Raw genomic sequence first — 20,398 nt, 5'->3', positions numbered from 1 at the left:
GCTCTCCCCTCCTCACACGCGGTGTCTGTGTGAGGAGGGGAGAGTCGGCAATGAGAGATGATCTCATATGTTTACATATGAGATCATCTCTCATTGGCCGCACAGATCGCGCTGTAAATAGCCGCTGTGATTGGCTATTTACAGCGATCTGTGTTTGGACACGGCCAGCACAGCAGTTCCCCGCTGCGCGCTTGGGAGCGCGCGCGGGGAACGAGCAAAGGGGCGGCCGTAAAAAGACGGCCTGTTAGAGAAGTAGAGCCGAGCTGCGGCCGTACAAAGTCGTACGGCCGTCAGCTAGTGGTTAAAGACTACCACTCTGAAGAACAGAGGTTCATTGAAGTGTTTTCAATCAGGTATTGAAACAACTTTTTTGGATGTCAGGGAGCAGCAATAAAGCCTAATAAGCACCAATTAGGCAGCTTTAAAATTACTGTGATACTCAGCTCCTTCTAGACATTTACTGGTGTGGTTACAAACATGGTGAAGTCAAGAGAATGGTCCGGGAAGACAAGAGAAGAGGTGATTACTCTTCACAGGAAGGGCAATGGCTATAAGAAGATTGCAAAGATGTTAAACATACCAAGAGACACCATAGGAAGCATCATTCGCAAATTCAAGGCAAAGGGCACTGTTGAAACGCTACCTGGTCGCGGCAGAAAGAAGATGCTGACTTCGACTGCTGTGCGCTACCTGAAGCATAGAGTGGAGAAAAGTCCCCTTGTGACTGCTGAGGAACTGAGAAAAGATTTTTCAGATGTGGGTACTGAAGTTTCTGCTCAGACAATACGGCGCACACTGCGCAATGAAGGCCTCCATTCCAGAACTCCCAGGCGCACCCCCTTGCTGTCTCCAAAGAATAAGAAGAGTCGACTGCAGTATGCCAAAAGTCATGTGGACAAACCACAGAAGTTTTGGGATTGTGTTCTGTGGACTGATGAAACAAAATTAGAACTGTTTGGGCCCATGGATCAACGCTATGTTTGAGGAGGAAGAACAAGGCCTATGATAAAAAGAACACCTTGCCTACTGTGAAGCATGGTGGGGGGTCAATCATGCTTTGGGGCTGTTTTGCTTCTGCAGGTACAGGGAAGCTTCAGCGTGTGCAAGGTACCATGAATTCTCTTCAGTACCAGGAGATATTGGATGACAATGTGATGCAGTCCATCACAAACCTGAGGCTTGGGAGACGTTGGACCTTTCAACAGGACAATGATCCCAAGCATACCTCCAAGTCTTCTAGAGCATGGTTGCAGATTAAAGGCTGGAACATTTTGGAGTGGCCATCGCAGTCACCAGACTTAAATCCAATTGAGAACCTCTGGTGGGACTTACAGAAAGCAGTTGCAGTGCGCAAGCCTAAGAATGTGACTGAACTGGAGGCTTTTGCCCATGACGAATGGGAGGAAGATACCCGTAGATCGCTGCAAGACACTTGTGTCAAGCTATGCTTCAAGTTTAAAAGCTGTTATAACTGTAAAAGGATGTTGTACTAAGTACTAAGATTGAATGTCAATTGGGGGTTGAATAAAACTGATAATGATGTGAGCACAGAAAAGACATTTGTGGTAATTTCATTATAAATGTTATGTTATATTTGTCTGACCTACACGTGCCTCTTTGATTTAATTGTAAGCAGGATGACTGAATGATCAAAATCAATGTCAAACTGGCCAAAACAATAAATTTCAGTGGGGGTTGAATAATTTTGAATACAACTGTATATTTTTATATAACACCCCGCTTCAATCTGTCGTTTTGGGGGGCCACTTGTTTATTGCACCAGTTTTAAAACTTTTTTTTCCAGTAACGTTTGTCACTGTGTGTAGCAGAGGTAACGCAGCAAAACAGAAAAGGAAATTCTGCAGTACCCAAATACAGTCACAATGCTGCACAATACAAATCCGCTATAATATGTTTTCTATATTAGAAAGTATATTATAAGTGTATTACAACCCTATATACTGCACACCAAACAATAGTACACCTATACCAATCCTTAAAAGAACTTTTGTGGACCTGTTAGCTAACGATTTGTGTCACTACAGTCTGTCCCTGCTCCACACGGCAACCTCTCCCTACACTGACAAAAAGCAGAATGTATCACACCAGTTATAAAACTTTTTTTCCAGTATCGTTTGTCACTGTGTGTACCAAGAGGTAAAGCAGCAAAACAGAAAAAATAAATCTGCAGCACTCAAATACACCAGTCACAATGCTGCACAGTGCACAATACAAATCCACTATAATATGCTTTCTATGTTATAAAGTATATTATAAGTGTATTACACCCCTATATACTGCACACCAAACAATAGTACACCTATACCAGTCCTTAAAAGGACTTTTGTGGACCTTTTAGCTAGCGATTTGTTTCAATACAGCCTGTCCCTGCTCCACACAGCAACCTCTCCCTACACTGACAAAAAGCAGAATGTAAAATGGCCACCAGATCAGGTCTATTTATAAGGTAGGGGGTATGTCCATGTGCTGAAATGTCTCAATTGGCTGTCCTGTACCACCTGATGGATGTGTAATGGGTCAAAGTTCTTCTCGAAGTAAAATTGCGGAGTGGCGCGAATATCGCCAGATGTCCGCCTGTTTGGCGAACGAGCAAAATTTGCCGCGAACCGCCAGGCCATCTCTAGTCAGGATCAGCAGCAGAGGATGTGTATGTACCCAGTCTGTGGTACTACAACAAAATAAGTTTTATAGATGACAAGACTGAAGTGAGGCCATCACTTTCTACCCTTCCCTCCACCTCAGCTGAGGCTTCCGAGGACCAACCTGGGCCTTCCATCCTGGAATAAGTGGCCGTGCCCAGCTGGAGCCAAGTATAGTATTTTTCAAAAGATTTATTGTCCTAAAATTATTGATGTTAAATAGATGTTATTATTGATAACAAATTAAAGTTTGAACAAAAAGTGTTTTACATATCAATAGACAGTAGTGGCCAAAAATGATTGAGACAAGAAAGAAAACTACTGGGGTCAGAATGATAGTGTTTTCTATTTACTAAGATTCAATTTGCAACAGTCATGAGCTGAAAATTGTGTGTGATTGATGAACCAAAAACTAAAACTATGTCCCTTTTTAATACACAGGAAGAGCTTAGCCAGGATGAGGGTCTGGAAAGTGGCAGGCAGGGGGAAGTGGCAGCCAGGAGGTGGCAGGGCCCAGTGGCAGCCAGGAGGTGGCCGGGCCCAGTGGCCTCACCCAATCCCAGGTGGCTCCCCTCTGCCTTCAAACAAAAAGGCCCAAGAGTGGTAGGAACCTGGATGAGGAAGCACATGCCCTCATTTGGGATGCACATGCGACCCTCAGAGACCCCCCCCACCGTTCAAGAGGGCTATGCCTGCCTAGTCGCTGCCAAAATGCAGGACATGGAGAAGGGGAGAACCTTATTTTACAGGCCCCAAATAAGGGGTTGATGGGTCAACTAACAGAAACAACTTACATTTCTGAGTTCGCCCATCCTCCTCCACCTCCTCCTCCTCCTGCCACAAGTACACCTCCAGAGCCACAGCCTACAAGGAAGTGTGGAGAGAACGCTGGAGGTAAGTCTGTAAAGAAGACAAGAAAGTGATGGCCTGGGTTAAGTCTGGTCTGACAGAAAACACAGGCTGTTGTAGTACCACAGACTGGGGACATATATGTCATCTGCTGCTGTTCCTGATCTCTGGGAGTCCTGGACCAGATTGTGCTCCCTATTGTATGTACTTCTCAAGATCCCAATTTTCTTTTTCTGACCTGGGGTCTGCCCTGGGGCCAAAGGCTTCGCAAATTCCAGCAGTTTTTCCAGCGTTGCCTTCCTCTTTATTTTGTTATGAGCCAGAATAAATGGAATTTTGTTTTTCAGTAAATACTTGCCTATGTGTTTTTATGAAAAAAAGGACAGTTTGTTTGTGAGTAGGCAAGTATATTTAAAAAATGCAATGTCATGGCTTTCTGACGCAGAGAGGCAACTCCTTGTCTCAGAAATCACTCCAGAAGAAGTCACACTAGCCATTAAGTCTTTCCCGGCAGGTAAAACCCTGGGGCCGGATGGCCTGCCCATAGAGCAGCCCTCAAAATTTCCACTCGCCTACTAGCATTTGGCGAGTGGATTTAAGCTGGGGGCGAGTGATGACAGGGCTGCATGACCAATCTCCCTCCAATCTGTGCCTACACTTAGAGTCCCGATGAGATTGGCGGCCGAAGAGGAAAGGTGCATGCTCGGGAAAAGTAGTCTGTTGAGCCGCGCACAGGCAGAGCAGTACACAGGTGCTCTCCTTACAATTGTCATTAAGCCATGGTACCTAACAGTATGACCTCTCTGAGCCTGCCCCCGACCAATGTAGCTGGAGAGCAGAAAGTAATGAGTGAGGTGGAGGATTGCAAAAATTACCACTCCGGTGCAGCGCTCACTGAAAGTTGCCCTGACATGAGAGCGGCAGCCTTCTAGTTTGTGCCGTTTTCTTCTCCTTGTGCTCTATGTAAGTGTCCAACAGTTTAGCCTGAGCACTGTGAACAGACTGGTCTCAATGTGTGCTGTGCGCTGTCAGTGTGCGCTGTGCTATGGTGTCAATGGCTGTGCAGTTGTGTGGATCTCAGCGCTGGATTGTACTCCCTCCCGCTGTGCTGCAGCTCCTCTCCTCTCTGCCAGCCTGAATAAAAGGGGGAAGTGGGGACATGCAAGCGTGGAGCCGCACACACAGGCTCCTGATGATGAGATGAATGGGAGAGAGAGAGAGGATGGATGGGAGTTGCAGAGCAGACAGCAAGAGAATGGGGAAGAGACCCAGTTCTAGTGCCCTGTCCCTCTGGTCTGCCCCCAGTGCCCTGTCCCTCTGGTCTGCCCCCAGTGCCCTGTCCCTCTGGTCTGCCCCCAGTGCCCTGTCCCTCTGGTCTGCCCCCAGTGCCCTGTCCCATTTTGTTAAAGTTGTTGTTGGTAATATTGAATTTTGTAACTTGATTCTGCATAAAACATTGTCATTCCATGAGATAATCTACGAGGGTGTGTTTATGGGTGCAATTAGGCGCAGGGCAGTGTATGAATTAGGTGGGGAAACTGGTGGCGAGTAACTCTTGAGGCCTGGCTAGTAGCTCAGGACTTGAAATTTTGAGCCCTGCCATAGAGTATTATAGAACCCACACAAAATTACTTGCCGGTAAGCTAGCTCAGATGTTTCAAGCCTGCTTGCAACAGGGCTCATTACCGCCCTGAGGGAAGCCCATGTTGTTCTCATTCCGAAGCCTAATAAAGACCCTAAGCTTTGCACCTCCTACAGGCCTATCGCACTTCTCAATTGTGACTTAAAAATACTAATCAAGTTACTGGCCACTAGACTTATAAAGTAAAAAATCCCTACTTGACTCTGATCAAATGGGCTTAATGCCTGGTAGGTCCACAGGCATTATTATATGTAGACTATTTTCTAATATACATGCCCCCCATACTAACCAGGGCACTAGGACCATTGCAACCCTTGACATGGAGAAAGCATTTGACACAGTGGAGTGTAAATATCTGTGGGAGGTGCTTAGAAGAATGGAATTCCCACTGCAATTTATAGCTTGGATACGTACACTATATACCAGTCCCATGGCATACATCAAGCTGAATGGCTCTCTGTCTCCTCTGTTCCCCCTGCAGAGGGGCACCAGACAGGGATGCCCTCTCTCCCCGGGTCTCTTTGCCCTGGCCATGGAGCCTATTACTGAATCCCTCAGGAGCTTGGCCGAGGTCCGTGGCCTTAGGGTGGGCTGGCTGGAGGAGAAAGTGTCTCTCTACACAGATGATCTGCTGCTTATTTTGAATGACGCTGGTGACTCTCTGTGGGGCACACTCGGTATCATGGATGCCTTCTCCACCTTCACAGGGTTGAGAGTGAACTGGGACAAGTCTCAGCTATTCCCAGTGGATGTTGGGGCTAGGTCCTCCTCACCCTCCTCTCTCCCACTCCAGTGGGTTGATCAGTTTACCTATTTAGGTGTTGTCATCTCAAGAGAGAGTAAGGATTTTGTGCGGCTCAATCTTGACCCTGTCTTGGTAGCACTTAAAACCAAACTAAAGGCGTGGAGCAATCTTCCCCTTTCCCTCATTGGGCGCATTAATCTTCTCAAGATGAAAGTCCTACCTAAATTTACATACATTTTTCAGAACTCCCCACACTGGCTAACCAAAGCTTTCTTTAAATCTCTCAAGCAACTCTTCCTGTCCTTTATTTGGGGGCCCAAGCCGCCTAGATTCAAACACACCACTCTGACCAAGCCTGTGGACCGTGGGGGGTTGGCTCTCCCAGATTTCCACAAGTATTACTTGGCCACTCAGCTTGTGACCGCCCATTGGTGGCTGCAGCCAGACCTGGCCAACTCTGCGACGGTGCTGGAGGCGGCTATAATGGGGTCTCTGGAGGTCATGAAGGGGTTGCTATTCAGGGAGCCTAAAACACCTTACCATCTCACCCCTTCTATGCGTGCCACTATGCTAGCATGGAAGGTTGGTGAGGCGCTGAGGGCACCCCAGCCGAACTCCTGGTCTCCTCACACCCCCCTGTGGCTGAACCCTAACCTATCGCAGTTCAATACCATCCCGGATCCACGGACCTGGGCCAAATACAAAATACTGACCCTTGAACATGTTATCACCAACAGAGAGCTCACCCCCTTTCACGTTTTGCTCACCAAATTTAATGTGCCTGCACAGGCCCATTTTAGGTATCTTCAAGTCGCTCATGCCTATAGGTGCCAGTTCTTGGGTCAACCAGTTGTATTGGCATACTCAGAGCTCGAATCCACCCTTTGGGTGAAAGACTTGGAGAAACCCACGTCTCAGCTCTATGGGTCCCTGCTGGTTGCTGCCGCCCCGGAGTTGTCCTCCCTCCGCAGGAAAAGGGTGGGGGACATACCGGAACTGGACAAGGACAACTGGAGGAAGATTTGGGACTTTCCCTTCTCCCCTCTGGTCTCAGCAAGGGATAAACTGGTCTAATACAAAATTGTGCATAGGGCTCACTACACGCCTCCTAGGCTGCACCAGATGTCGCCGGCGCATTCTCCGGCGTGCTGGCGTTGCTTCTACCAACCGGGTGACTTTTTCCAATTTTTGGGGGTTTGCCCAGCAATCGAACTTATGATTCTAAATATTGTCTGCTGGGGCTGGTAGAACAAATGTCATAATGAGAGCCAGAAAAATACTCATATCTCTGCTATTGCACTATGCTCGTAAGGCCCCCCTCCATAGGTGTGCGCAGCCTATTGCATTAGGGTGTGCACTTCAAAGCTCAAACACATGGTACCGATCACTTATTGGTTCATTCACAAACGGAAGGTAAATTTATATATATATAAAGGCCCCTTCCCTCACTCCTTTTAAAACTTCCGCAGCAGCAGCCTTTGGCACCTGGCACACCCTGTGCGCACGCCTATGCCCCCCTCTGTCAGATTCTGGAAAAGCCTAGTGAATGCCAGTTTTCCCCTATATAAAGTCACTTATTCGGGCCGGAGATGTCCACATAAATTTGAGAAGGTATGGACTAAACCTCATCCCCCATTTGGGGTTATAGTATAAGTCATGTTCTTTATGTTATATGTTGTGCCCTGTTGCGGTATGTTGCCGCAACAGAGGAACTGCCACTGAATTGGCAAATGTTTGGCCCCTGCGTGGGCTAGCTTTGTATGCTCATGAAAACTTCAATAAAAAAGATTTAGCAAAAGATAAAATAAAAAATACAGTGTCAAATTAACAAGGGACACCAACACCAACCAACCTCCTTGAGGTTAAGAAATAAAAGATAATAATGTGGTAACTTGACACACCAAAAAAAAAAAAAAAAAAATATGGAGATCACTAGAAAATAATAAAAAAAAATCCAAAAAATAGGAGATCTTGATTAAAAAAAAATAAAAAAAATAATAAAACACTACAAAAAATAATTCTAAACATTATTATGGAGATCTGGCTTTAAAAACCAAAAAGACTATTCATGAGATCCCGAGAAATAATAAAGAAACAAGTTTGTCAGAACTCTGTGTGAATATCAGCAGCAAAACAACTTCATTATTGTTGCATTTTAACCACTTCCCGACCTCCTCATGTACATTTACGTCGGCAGAATGGCACGGACAGGCACAATCACGTACCTGTACGTCCTCTGCTAGACGTGGGTGTGGGGTCCGATCGGGACCCCCCCCGGTACATGCGGAGGTCGGGTCCGCTCGGGGAGCGATCCGGGACGACGGCGCGGCTATTTGTTTATAGCCGCTCCGTCGCGATCGCTCCGTAGCTGAAGAAGGGGGAGAGCCGTGTGTAAACACGGCTTCCCCGTGCTTCACTGTGTCGGCGCATCGATCGCGTCATTCCCTTTATAGGGAAGACACGATCAATGACGTCATTCCTACAGCCACACCCCCCTACACTAGTAAACACACACAAAGTAAACTCCTACAGCGCCCCCTGTGGTTAACTCCCAAACTGCAACTGTCATTTTCACAATAAAGAATGCAATTTAAATGCATTTTTTGCTGTGAAAATGACAATTGTCCCAAAAATGTGTCAAAATTGTCCGAAGTGTCCGCCATAATGTCGCAGTTACGAAAAAAATCGCTGATCGCCGCCATTAGTAGTAAAAAAAATAAAAAAAATAAAAATGCAAAAAAACTATCCCCTATTTTGTAAACGCTATAAATTTTGCGCAAACCAACCGATAAACGATTATTGCGATTTTTTTTACCAAAAATAGGTAGAAGAATACGTATCGGCCTAAACTGAGGAAAAAAAAAAAAATTATATATGTTTTTGGGGGATATTTATTACAGCAAAAAGTTAAAAATATTGCATTTTTTTCAAAATTGTTGCTCTATTTTTGTTTATAGCGCAAAAAATAAAAACCGCAGAGGTGATCAAATACCACCAAAAGAAAGCTCTATTTGTGGGGAAAAAAGGACGCCAATTTTTTTGGGGAGCCACGTCGCACGACCGCGCAATTGTCTGTTAAAGCGACGCAGTCCCGAACTGTAAAAACCCCTTGGGTCTTTAGGCAGCAATATGGTCCGGGGCTTAAGTGGATAAAGAATAAAAGAATGATCATTAAATCATTAAATGATGCAATAATTTGCAGCGTGACAAATGTGCTATCTCCATTACCAACGCTAGTTTTACCAGAACGAGCACTCCCGTCTCATACTTGATTCTGAGCATGCGTGTTTTTTTGCGCGTTGAAATTGCATACAGACAAACGTTTTTTTCCGCTAGGAATTTTTCCCGTCAGTTTTTCTGTTGGAAAAAGTCAGATGGAGCATACACACGGTCGGGATTCCCGACAAAAAGCTCTCATCTGACTTTTTCCGACGAGAAAATTGCTTGTGTGTACAGGGCATTACAGGTTTTTTTCTAAGACTGCCCTGTATTTGGCTCCATCCATCTTCCTATCAACTCTGACCAGCTTTCCTGTCCCTGCTAAAGAAAAGCATCCCCCCAACATGATGCTTCCACCACCAGGTGTGTTCAGGGTGATGTGCAGTTTTAGCTTTCCACCAGACCTTTAGGCTAAAAAGTTAATTTGTGGTCTCATCTGACCAGAGCACATTTTCCTTGTTTCCTGTGTCCCCCACATGGCTTCTCGCAAACTGCAAACAGGAATTCTTATAGCTTTCTTTCAACAATGGCTTTCTTATTACCACTCTTCCATAAAGTGCTCCATGAGATGTTCAAAGATTGGGATATTTTTTTAGAACCTAACCCTGCTGTTTATTTACTAAGGTTCTCTAACAAACCTCTGAGGGCTTCACAGAACAGCTGTATTTATACTGAGATGAAATTACACACAGGTGGGCTCTATTTACTGATTATGTGACTTCTGACGGCAATTGGTTCCAGTAGATTTTAGTTAGGGGTATCAGAGTAAAAGGGGCTGAATACAAATGCACGCCACACTTCTCAGATATTTATGTTATTTGCCTCTTTGTGTTGGTCTATCACACACAATTTCAATAAAACACATTTATATTTTTGGTTGTAACATGACAAGATGTGCAAAATTTCTAAGGGTATGAATACTTTTTGAAAGCACTGTAGATTGTCTTTTAGGATTTATTATAATTGCAGGCACTTATATAGCACCATCAGTTTATGCAGTGCTTTAGATATACCGGTATATATACATTATGCATTCACATCAACCTTAACTCACATTTGTATATACTAGGGCCAATTTAGACAGGAGCCAATTAACTTACCAGCATGTCTCTGGAGTTTGGGAGGAAACTTGGGTACACAGAGGAAACCCATGCGGGCACAGGTAGAACATGCAAACTCCATGGAGGTAGTACTGTGGTTGGTAATTGAACTGACAGCCCTAGTCCTGCTAGGCAGAATTGCTAACCACTGAGCTACCTGCCTATTTCTTTCACACTATTTTATATTTCCTGTGCTACCCATCCTTTTTTTTTTATTTTTATGTTTTTTTCTCCCTCTTTTCTTTTGTAATGAATCTTCTTCAGGCGCCTGCTGTCACTACTGGAAAATAACGTGGCCACCCCAGGCTACGTCATTCTTACACAGTGTTTTGTGAATGGGAAACTACAAGTACCGATAGTCTTTGCAGCTGTATGCTTGTAGTTTGAATTGACTACCTGGTGCTGTTGAGTGCTCTGGTAGTTCATTTATTTGTTCTGTCAGTGTTTATCTGCTTGCCTGTATGAGGTACGAGCAGACAGACACACTGACATTTCTGCAGGAGTCCTGCATGGCACCCGCAATGTTTTACAGGCTCCATGTTTTCCTGCAAAAAGATGTGCATTTTTTTTATTTTTATAGAAGGTAAACTTGTTCTTAAAGTCTAAGGGGCCTATGTATAAAATGTTTGCTAATCGCATGTGAAAATCATCTACACAGCTCCAACTAAACTTGCAGTATTCTGTGTAATGCAATTATCTCCTATGATCGCAATTTTTTTCCTACCACTAAATGGTGTTTATGATCATAGGAGATAATTGTATTACACAGAATACTGCATACTTCGTTGGAGCTGTGTAAGGCCAGGTTCACACCTAAGCGAATTGAGTGCGGCTTAAACTGCATCTAATTCGCAGGACATTTCAAAATACATTGTTTTCAATGAGGCTGGTTCACATATGTGCGATGCATCCGCACTGCGCATTGCCTCCAAACCGTGTGCGGTTTTTATGTCTTGCGGTGCGGCTCAGGTGCGAATTCAGTCCCATTATCTTCTATGGGTACACATCTAATTCGCAGATGTGTTCTGTTCTCTTCAGGAATTTCTCTCATTCAGCTCAATACACTTCTCCCCCACTCTCCTCTCACCTGTAACTTCTCCCAGGTCTCCAAATTCGCATCTAAAACATTGCTAATCTGCAGAACACTTCTCTTATCTCTCTGCAGAGATAAGAGAGCTGAAATTCGCACCGCACTAGTGTGATTCAGGCCTTAATGTTTATCACATTTGTTCAGCAAACGTTTTATTCTTTGTTTCCTTAAAGCGGGAGTTCACCCGAAAAACAATTTTTAACATTAGATTGAGGCTCATTTTGTCAAGGGGAATCGGGTGTTTTTTTTTAAATCGAAGCAGTACTTACCGTTTTAGAGATAGATCTTCTCTGCCGCTTCCGGGTATGGTCTTCGGGACTGGGCATTCCTATTTGATTGACAGGCTTCCGACAGGCTTATGACGGTCGCATACATCGCGTCATGAGTAGCCGAAAGAAGCCAAACGTCGGTGCGACTCTATACGGCGCCTGCGCACCGCCCATTTGAATTGGCCCGCCTTGCGCCGGAGGCTGCCAGCGTAGTTTTCATCGCAAGTGCTTTGTGAATCAGGCACTTGCGATGAAAACTTGCGGCGGTGTAACCTATCTACGATACGTTACGCCGCCGCAGTTCTATGTGAATCTAGCCCCCAAATACTTATTTTACTCACTGAACTGCAACTTAATTTATAGCATTTCTTTTATGTATTTTTGGTTGATATCCTGTCTCTATCATTTAAAATACACATATGATAAGAATTATAGACCCTTCACTTCTTTGTATGTGGGCAAAATTACAAAAATTACAAAATCTGCAAGGTATCACATAACTATTTTCCCCACTGTACAGTATACGCAATTTTTTTGCCTTGCATTTCTATTTTGAACTGAATGGGTTGTTTTTAGGGTAAGGTTTCACATATACTTTACGGTAAATCCAGCCCTGCGTCAGCCCCTGTTCCCAGAAGAATTCATAATCTACTGTTCTTATCTTAGTCTTACACAAAGTAGGATCCATTTACCTACCGCTACGGTTTTGGGTTACAGGTAAAAACTGGAGCACTAAGAGGAAAAGCAAACTAGCATAGGAAAGCCATAGTCCATGCTGAAACTTGAATGCAGGACCGAGAGAAAAGAGTGGCGTTTTCTGCCTCGCCACTTACCCATTGTGCTGTGTGAGTGTAGTGTTGCATGATTAACAGCACTTATCATACGTAACGTAGAAGGTAAGACGGGGTGATTGTCAGCAGGGCAAGGTTTAATAACAAGTGATTCCACTATGGACTGCAGGAGATTAGTGTTTACACTGTAACATGATTAAAAAAGAAGGAAAGCTCAGCTGGAACAATTCATCTATTAAGGGCTCTTTCACACGTCAGTTCAGTTTTTTTTTCATCAGTTGATCCGTTTTTCCAACAGTTTTTCGTCCGTTTTTTGTCAGTTTTTCATCAGTTTTTCCATCAGTTTTTCCATCCGTTTTTTCATCCGTTTTTTTTTTGGGGGGGCTTTTTGCATACAGTGCCTGCCGCCGAGAATGTGTTTTTAGCACGACGGCATCGCGCTGATTCTCGGCGACAGGGTGCCGACATCTCGCACTCGCTGGAATAGTAAAAGCACATTCCAGCAAGCACGTCATAGAAGCGACGGGAGATCCGACTTGGATTCCCACCAATTCTACACATGTAAAAGAAGAAAAAAACAGTGCAGCGCTAGTGAATGATATTGTGCTCATATAAATTAATAATAAACAAAAAAAGTCATTCTGGAATAAACTGAAAATTTAGCCAGAATAGGAAAAAACATAAAAATGCAGATGGATATATGAAGAAAAAGTCTTAAAAAGCCACGAAACAAAGTTCATATGACTCTATCCAGTAATTTTCCTTGTGAAAGAGAAGTGGATTGTGCAGACAATGTGAAAGACTCTTGATTGATGTGAGGTAAGCTGTCACCAATACACCCGTGAGGAAGGATAAGATTGCCTGCTTACCAGATGAAAAGACTGTTTTGCATCAGTCTAATAGGGCCTGTGGGAAGTCTGGTCTCCCAATACCTTAGCCGTCAAGATAACCACGGTATAGCTCAGCATACAATCCGAAGAGTCATAAACCAAAAAAAAAGAGAAGAAGGACCTCTCATAGCGTATAACGTTTAAAAATAGAAGAGGGTTTAATAAAAATTGCACTTACAATTAGGCAATATAAATACAGCATGGATAGCAAAACGTCTCCGATCTCTTGTTCCGATGCTTCTCGCTACTCGGTCAGGAAAACACAGCCGGCGTTCAGGACGGAACGCGATGACGTCACGGCACCCGGGTGCCGTGACGTCATCGCGTTCCGTCCTGAACGCCGGCTGTGTTTTCCTGACCGAGTAGCGAGAAGCATCGGAACAAGAGATCGGAGACGTTTTGCTATCCATGCTGTATTTATATTGCCTAATTGTAAGTGCAATTTTTATTAAACCCTCTTCTATTTTTAAACGTTATACGCTATGAGAGGTCCTTCTTCTCTTTTTTTTTGGTTTATGACTCTTCGGATTGTATGCTGAGCTATACCGTGGTTATCTTGACGGCTAAGGTATTGGGAGACCAGACTTCCCACAGGCCCTATTAGACTGATGCAAAACAGTCTTTTCATCTGGTAAGCAGGCAATCTTATCCTTCCTCACGGGTGTATTGGTGACAGCTTACCTCACATCAATCAAGAGTCTTTCACATTGTCTGCACAATCCACTTCTCTTTCACAAGGAAAATTACTGGATAGAGTCATATGAACTTTGTTTCGTGGCTTTTTAAGACTTTTTCTTCATATATCCATCTGCATTTTTATGTTTTTTCCTATTCTGGCTAAATTTTCAGTTTATTCCAGAATGACTTTTTTTGTTTATTATTAATTTATATGAGCACAATATCATTCACTAGCGCTGCACTGTTTTTTTCTTCTTTTTTATGTTACCAAGTTGTTGTACACAATTTAGTGCTAGCAGCTATTTACATTTATAATTCAATATTTAATTTAGCGCAGCGTCAACCTTTTGGTTTTTGTTTAATTCTACACATGTGCCCAACGAGTGTTTGAGTTTGGGGACAAAAACGGGAGACTTCTGGCGTGGCTTGCCAGGGGGCAGAACCCCACTACGCACATAGGAAGGGTGAGGGATGAGGACGGATGTTTACTGACCACCCCAGAGGACATTAACTCTAGGTTTCTCCGATTTTATCAGGATCTCTATTCCTCTAAGGCAGGGATATGCAATTAGCGGACCTCCAGCTGTTTCAAAACTACAAGTCCCATCATGCCTCTGCCTCTGGGTGCCTTGCTTGTGGCTGTCAGAGTCTTGCTATGCCTCATGGGAATTGTAGTTCTGCAACAGCTGGAGGTCCGCTAATTGCATATCCCTGCTCTAAGGTATCCTATGCCCCAGATGAGCTTTCTGACTATCTTGATAGGATCCCTTTCCCCACGCTTGACATAGATAAGAGTAGTGACCTGGATAAAGATATCACTTTGGAGGAGGTACAGACGGCCATGGGCTGCATGCAGGCGGGTAAGGCACCGGGATTGGATGGGTTGCCCACGGAATTGTACTCAGAGCATCAGGAGTTATTGGCCCCTAGGCTGACTTCACTCTTTGCACAGTTCTTAACTCAAGGGGCCCTACCGAGCTCCATGTCTGAAGCGGTGGTGGTTCTGGTACCTAAACCGGGTAAAGACCCGGAGGAATGTGGATCTTATAGACCCATCTCTCTGATTAAGGCGGACGCTAAAATCTTGGCAAAGATTTTGGCCCTGCGACTGGTCACGGTGCTGGAAGACCTGGTACATCAGGATCAAACAGGGTTCATGCCGGGGAAAGGCACAGATATCAATATCAGGAGACTGTTCCTCAACTTGGACACTCCCCATGACAATAGTGGTGAGCGGGTCATAGCCTCCCTAGATGCCGAGAAGGCTTTTGACTCGGTGGAGTGGGGTTATCTCTGGGAGGTACTGAGGCGCTTCGGGTTTGGGCCCAAGTTCTTGAAATGGCTGTCTATGCTATATGCATCCCCCAAAGCTAGAATACGCACGAATAGCGCATTGTCGGAGCTCTTTCCCCTACAGAGGGGCACCAGACAGGGCTGCCCCTTGTCGCCCAGCTTGTTTGCTCTGGCATTGGAGCCCCTGGCGATCCTAATTAGGGAGTTGGAGGAGGTCTGTGGTCTTCGGATTGGCCCCTTGGAAGAGAGGATCTCTCTCTACGCAGACGATGCCCTACTTTACCTACAGGATGCGAATTACTCCCCCTTCTGCCCACTTTGGGGAAATCCTTCTCTTCCTCACTTCAGGACTATCCCAGACCCTCAGCTGTGGGCGGGATACGGGATTAAGACTCTGCAAGACGTGATACGCTCAGGTTCACTGATGTCATTCCAGGAGTTAACTGTCAAGTATGGACTTCCGGGGCAAATGCTGTTTAGGGTCTATCAGCTGAGGCACGCTGCTAGGGCGCAGTTCCCACAGACTATCACTCTTAAGGCTGACCCCATTGAGGAGCTACTAGCTCAGGAATCTCTTAAAAAGATGATGTCCACGCTCTATATGGCCCTGTTGGAGGTGGACTCTCCCAAGATGAGTGCCCTCTGGGACAGGTGGCACGCTGATATCCCTGATCTTGACAAAGAGGATTGGGAGGAGTGCTTTGAGGACGGGGCTAGGATACTGATCTCGTCTAGGGACAGGCTGGTCCATACCAAATTTATGCATCGTATCCACTACACGCCTCAGAGGCTGCATCGAATATACCCTGACAGGTTCCCGGGCTGTCCGGGCTGTCCTCGCTGTCGGTCCCCGGAGGGCTCATTTCTTCATATGTTCTGGACCTGTCCGCTGCTGGTGACCTTCTGGAGGGGGGTGTTTGAATGTGTCAATATCCGTCTCTCTCTAACCATCCCGGTGTCACCTGAGCTGGCCCTACTAGGGATTCATGACGATGACCAGCGTCCTCGCAACACTAAGATACTTGTCTCCATGCTTATGTTTTATGCTAAAAAAGAGATTCTTAAGAAGTGGTCCTCTCCCCAGCCTCCCACGGTGGAGGCTTGGGACTCTTCTGTGAATGCGCTGATACCAATGTATAAGCTGACTTATATCAATAGGGGCTGTCCCCAAATATTCGATAGAGTCTGGCTCCCATGGACACAACAGTTCTAGTGTATATTTTATATGATATGGGTGCCTCTCGGCAGATGTGGGACATGTATGTTGGGGGGGGTGGATTGCTGCTACCGCCTGCTACTAGACTGTGGTAAATACTAAATGCCTACTTACTTTAGTGACAATGTATGTACTATTCTATCTGAGCTATGTACACATATTATTTGTATTCTGATGTCTTCTCAATAAAGACCAACCTGTTTGTTAAAAAGTGTGAAAGTGGTCTAAAAAAACAAAAAGCCCCCCCAAAAAAAGAAAAGAAAAGAAAACAAGCATCTGGAAACGCATCAAAAACACACATGCACTTAGAACTACTGACACGCAGCGACTCCTTGTCTAAACCGGTCTCCAGTCTGTACAAGGACCTATTTTCTGGCATGGTCGTGTTGATGGGGGCTTGCAGGCTGACCCCTGGTTTGGATAGAGACGATTGGGATGATATCTGGGGGGCACCATTTCAATGTCTAATTTCTACCAGAGATCGTCTGATCTTATATACATTTTTACATAGAATTTATCTTACTCCAGCTAGGATGTTCAGGAGCCACCACTCTATCTGTTGGAGGTGTTCGGCACCCCTTGCAAACTTCATGCACATTTTTGGGCATTGTCCTCATATTAAGCCCTATAGCAAAATGTATTCGGTCAGTCACATCCCTTTTAGTCCCCCATACGGTTGAGGTGTGCCTGTTGAGCTTGGTTGAACCCTTGGCTACCACTATGGCTATACAAACTCTCCTCACCCTCCTGCTGTTTTACGCCCAACAAAATGATTATCTTGTAATGGAAGAGGCCTACTGCCCCAACACTGGCTTCTTGGAAGTCCTTGATCAACAAGGCAATTTCTTTTTACAGGGCAACTTATTTGAGTAGGAGGGTTGAGGTCAAATTTTACAAGGTGTGGGGAGGTGGGATGCAGTGCTGGTGCAAGGATTTTTGACACCCTAGGCAAAACCTAATTTTGCCGCACCCCCCATTGGCTCCACCCCTTTGTCCTGCCCATGTATACCCCACATTTTAAATAAAGCGCCCATGAAATGCAGCCTCACCAGCGCTCATCAATGCAGCCTCACCAGCCCCCATCAATGCAGCCTCACCAGTGGTCATCAAATTCAGCCTACCAGCGCCCATCAATGCAGCCTCAACAGCGCCCATCAATGCAGCCTCAACAGCGCCCATCAATGCAGCCTCAACAGCGCCCATCAATGCAGCCTCAACAGCGCCCATCAATGAATGTTTGCTTGCTTCCATACATTCAGGAGTTGGGACACAGACACAGTCCTCCGCCGCCACGGCGCCTCTGACACTATGTACAAATGGAGCGACGGCTGCCTGCTGATGCAGAGACTTAGTTGCTTGTTGCAAAGTGAAGAGCGTAGGAACACCAGTGGCCGGGCGTCCTTAGGCAGCAGTGCGCCCTAGGCGGCTGCCTAGTTTGCCTAGTGGTAGCACCAGCCCTGGTTGGATGGCATCCACAGACACGGTTTCTGATTAGAACCATAGGCAACTTGGCGGGTGGTCCTCGTTAAAGCTACATGAAAATGAGGATTGAGTTCCTAAAGGTGGTAGGTGATTTTGAAATAAATACATTATAAAGCTGTAATCTACTAAAGGGTTAAGGGTCCCTATTTCTCCAGATGAGGAGGAGGGTGGGGGGTTTGGAAATTTAATATATGCATCATCTCCTCTGGTGGGCGGGGGCACCATTGCCCCAGCGGAGCATGTATCTGTCTCCTTAGGGGGCTCAAAATCCGTGCATACCTTTATTTTCTTCCTTCATTTTTTTTTTTTGTATGGGCAAAGGTTGACTGAGTTGGGGGTTTGATTTTTGGGAATTGGTTACAACCTAATGTGACCTGATTGTTAGTGTTGCTGTGTTGTGCGGCTTAATGTTGTATGCCTGTATTATAATCTTCAATAAAAAAAAATGTACAACAAAAAAAATACATACACATGCAGAAATTCATCCGGAAAAGATATGGAGTGTTTTTGTTGTGTGAACTAACCCTAAAAAAAATTCTAAGGGCCCTTTCACACGGGGCAGATCAGTAATGATCCACCTCCGTGTGTCCGTCAGCTCAGCAGGGATTGCTCCGTATATCCCCGCTGAGCCGGCGACTGACAGGGCGGTCCCTGCACACTGTGCAGGGACCGCCCTGTCTTTTCTCCGCGCACCCCAATGGGGGATCGGATGAACACGGACCGTATGTCCGTGTTCATCCGATCCGCAGACGGAAGAAAAAATTGGATTTTCTTCCGTGCGCAAAATCGGATCATTGCGGAGGCGGGTGATTACGGGTGTCAGTGGATGTTTATCCGCTGACACCCGCAATCACATAGGGACCAATGTATGTCCCTTTTTCATCCACAAACGGATGGATGAAAAAGCGGACATACGGTCCGCACAGGGCCAGTTCATTCCAGATTATTTTCTGCATGTGTGTTTTTTGGTGTGTTCCACATGCAGTCCAGTGCATCCCCCCCCCCCTTTTTTTTTCTTAACCTTAAAGGAGTTGTAAATAAAAAAAAAATGTATACTGAAATGACTGTTTATAGGGTATAGAGACATCGGGCCAGATTCACAGAAGAGATACGACGGCGTATCTCCTGATACGCCGTCGTATCTCTGTGATCCGCCAGTCCTAACTATGCGGCTGATTCATAGAATCAGTTACGCATAGATAGCCAAAAGATCCGACAGGTGTAATTGACTTACACTGTCGGATCTTAAGGCCGGCCGCTAGGTGGCGAGGCCATTGCGGTCGGCGTAGAATATGCAAATGACTAGTTACGGCGATTCCCGAACGTCCGCGCTGCCCGTCAATCTAACTTTACGTCGTTTCCGTCGAGTTACGCTACGCAAAATTAGGGATGAGCCCTAGGTGTTCTAAGCCATGTTAAGTATGGCCGTCGTTCCCGCGTCGACATTTAAAAAATCACGTCGTTTGCGTAAGTCGTCCGTGAATGGCGCTGGACGCCATTTACGTTAACGTCTAAACAAATGACGTCCATGCGACGTCATTTAGCGCAATGCACGTCGGGTAATTTTCCCGACAGAGCATGCGCAGTACGTTCGGCGTGGGAACGCGCCTAATTTAAATGGTGCCCGCCCCATTTGAATTAGGCGGGCTTGCGCCGATCGGATTTACGTTATACCGCCGCAAGTTTACAGGTAAGAGTTTTGAGAATCAGGCACTTACGCTGTAAACCTGCGGCGGTGTAACGTAAATGGGATACGTTACGCCGCCATGGAGTAACGTAATTCTATGTGAATCTGGCCCAGAATAGTTAACTGATTCCTTTTAAAAACGATTAAAAATAGATAAAAATCAATCATATAATGTACCTGTAGTTTCTAGTTTCGTTTTTGCATGTTGTTTCCTGCCTCTCTGCTGTACAGAGCATACAGAGCCAATACAGGGCAGTGATGGTTTGGAAAACTAAACTGATTTGTGCTGAGGGGTTTTAGACACACAGTAATCACACCTCCTTGATTAGTGACCACAGAAAGAAAGCTCCCAGCACTGTGGTTATCAGGAAACAGACAACCAGGAAGTGTGGAGATCAGAGAAGAATTACAGCAACTTGAGAGCAAAAACGAACAATGAGGACATGAAAACAGCACTGCATTAAGGTAAAGGAAGCTATTAAGATAAAAAAAAATTCCTTTACAAACCCTTTAAGCCTGATGCTACGGTATGCGGGAACCAGCGTGATTACAACAATGGTTTCCCTATCGCTCCTCTCCCACAGGCAGTTTACACTGCCTTGTGCGAACCGCTGCGGATGGCATTAACAAGTGACACCCCCAGTTTTGTTCACAGATCGCAGTGCAAACTGTGAACCCGCACAGGAATCGGACCCCATAGGTAAGAACATCCAATTCTAGTGTGGGGGAAAACAAGTCCCTGCACTATTTTCTGTGCGAGTCTACAACTGTATGGCTGAACTCGCAT

Source organism: Rana temporaria, chromosome 3, assembly GCF_905171775.1.
Source record: "Rana temporaria chromosome 3, aRanTem1.1, whole genome shotgun sequence".
In the NCBI taxonomy this organism is placed as follows: domain Eukaryota; kingdom Metazoa; phylum Chordata; class Amphibia; order Anura; family Ranidae; genus Rana; species Rana temporaria.
Note: the sequence above shows the minus strand (reverse complement) of the source record.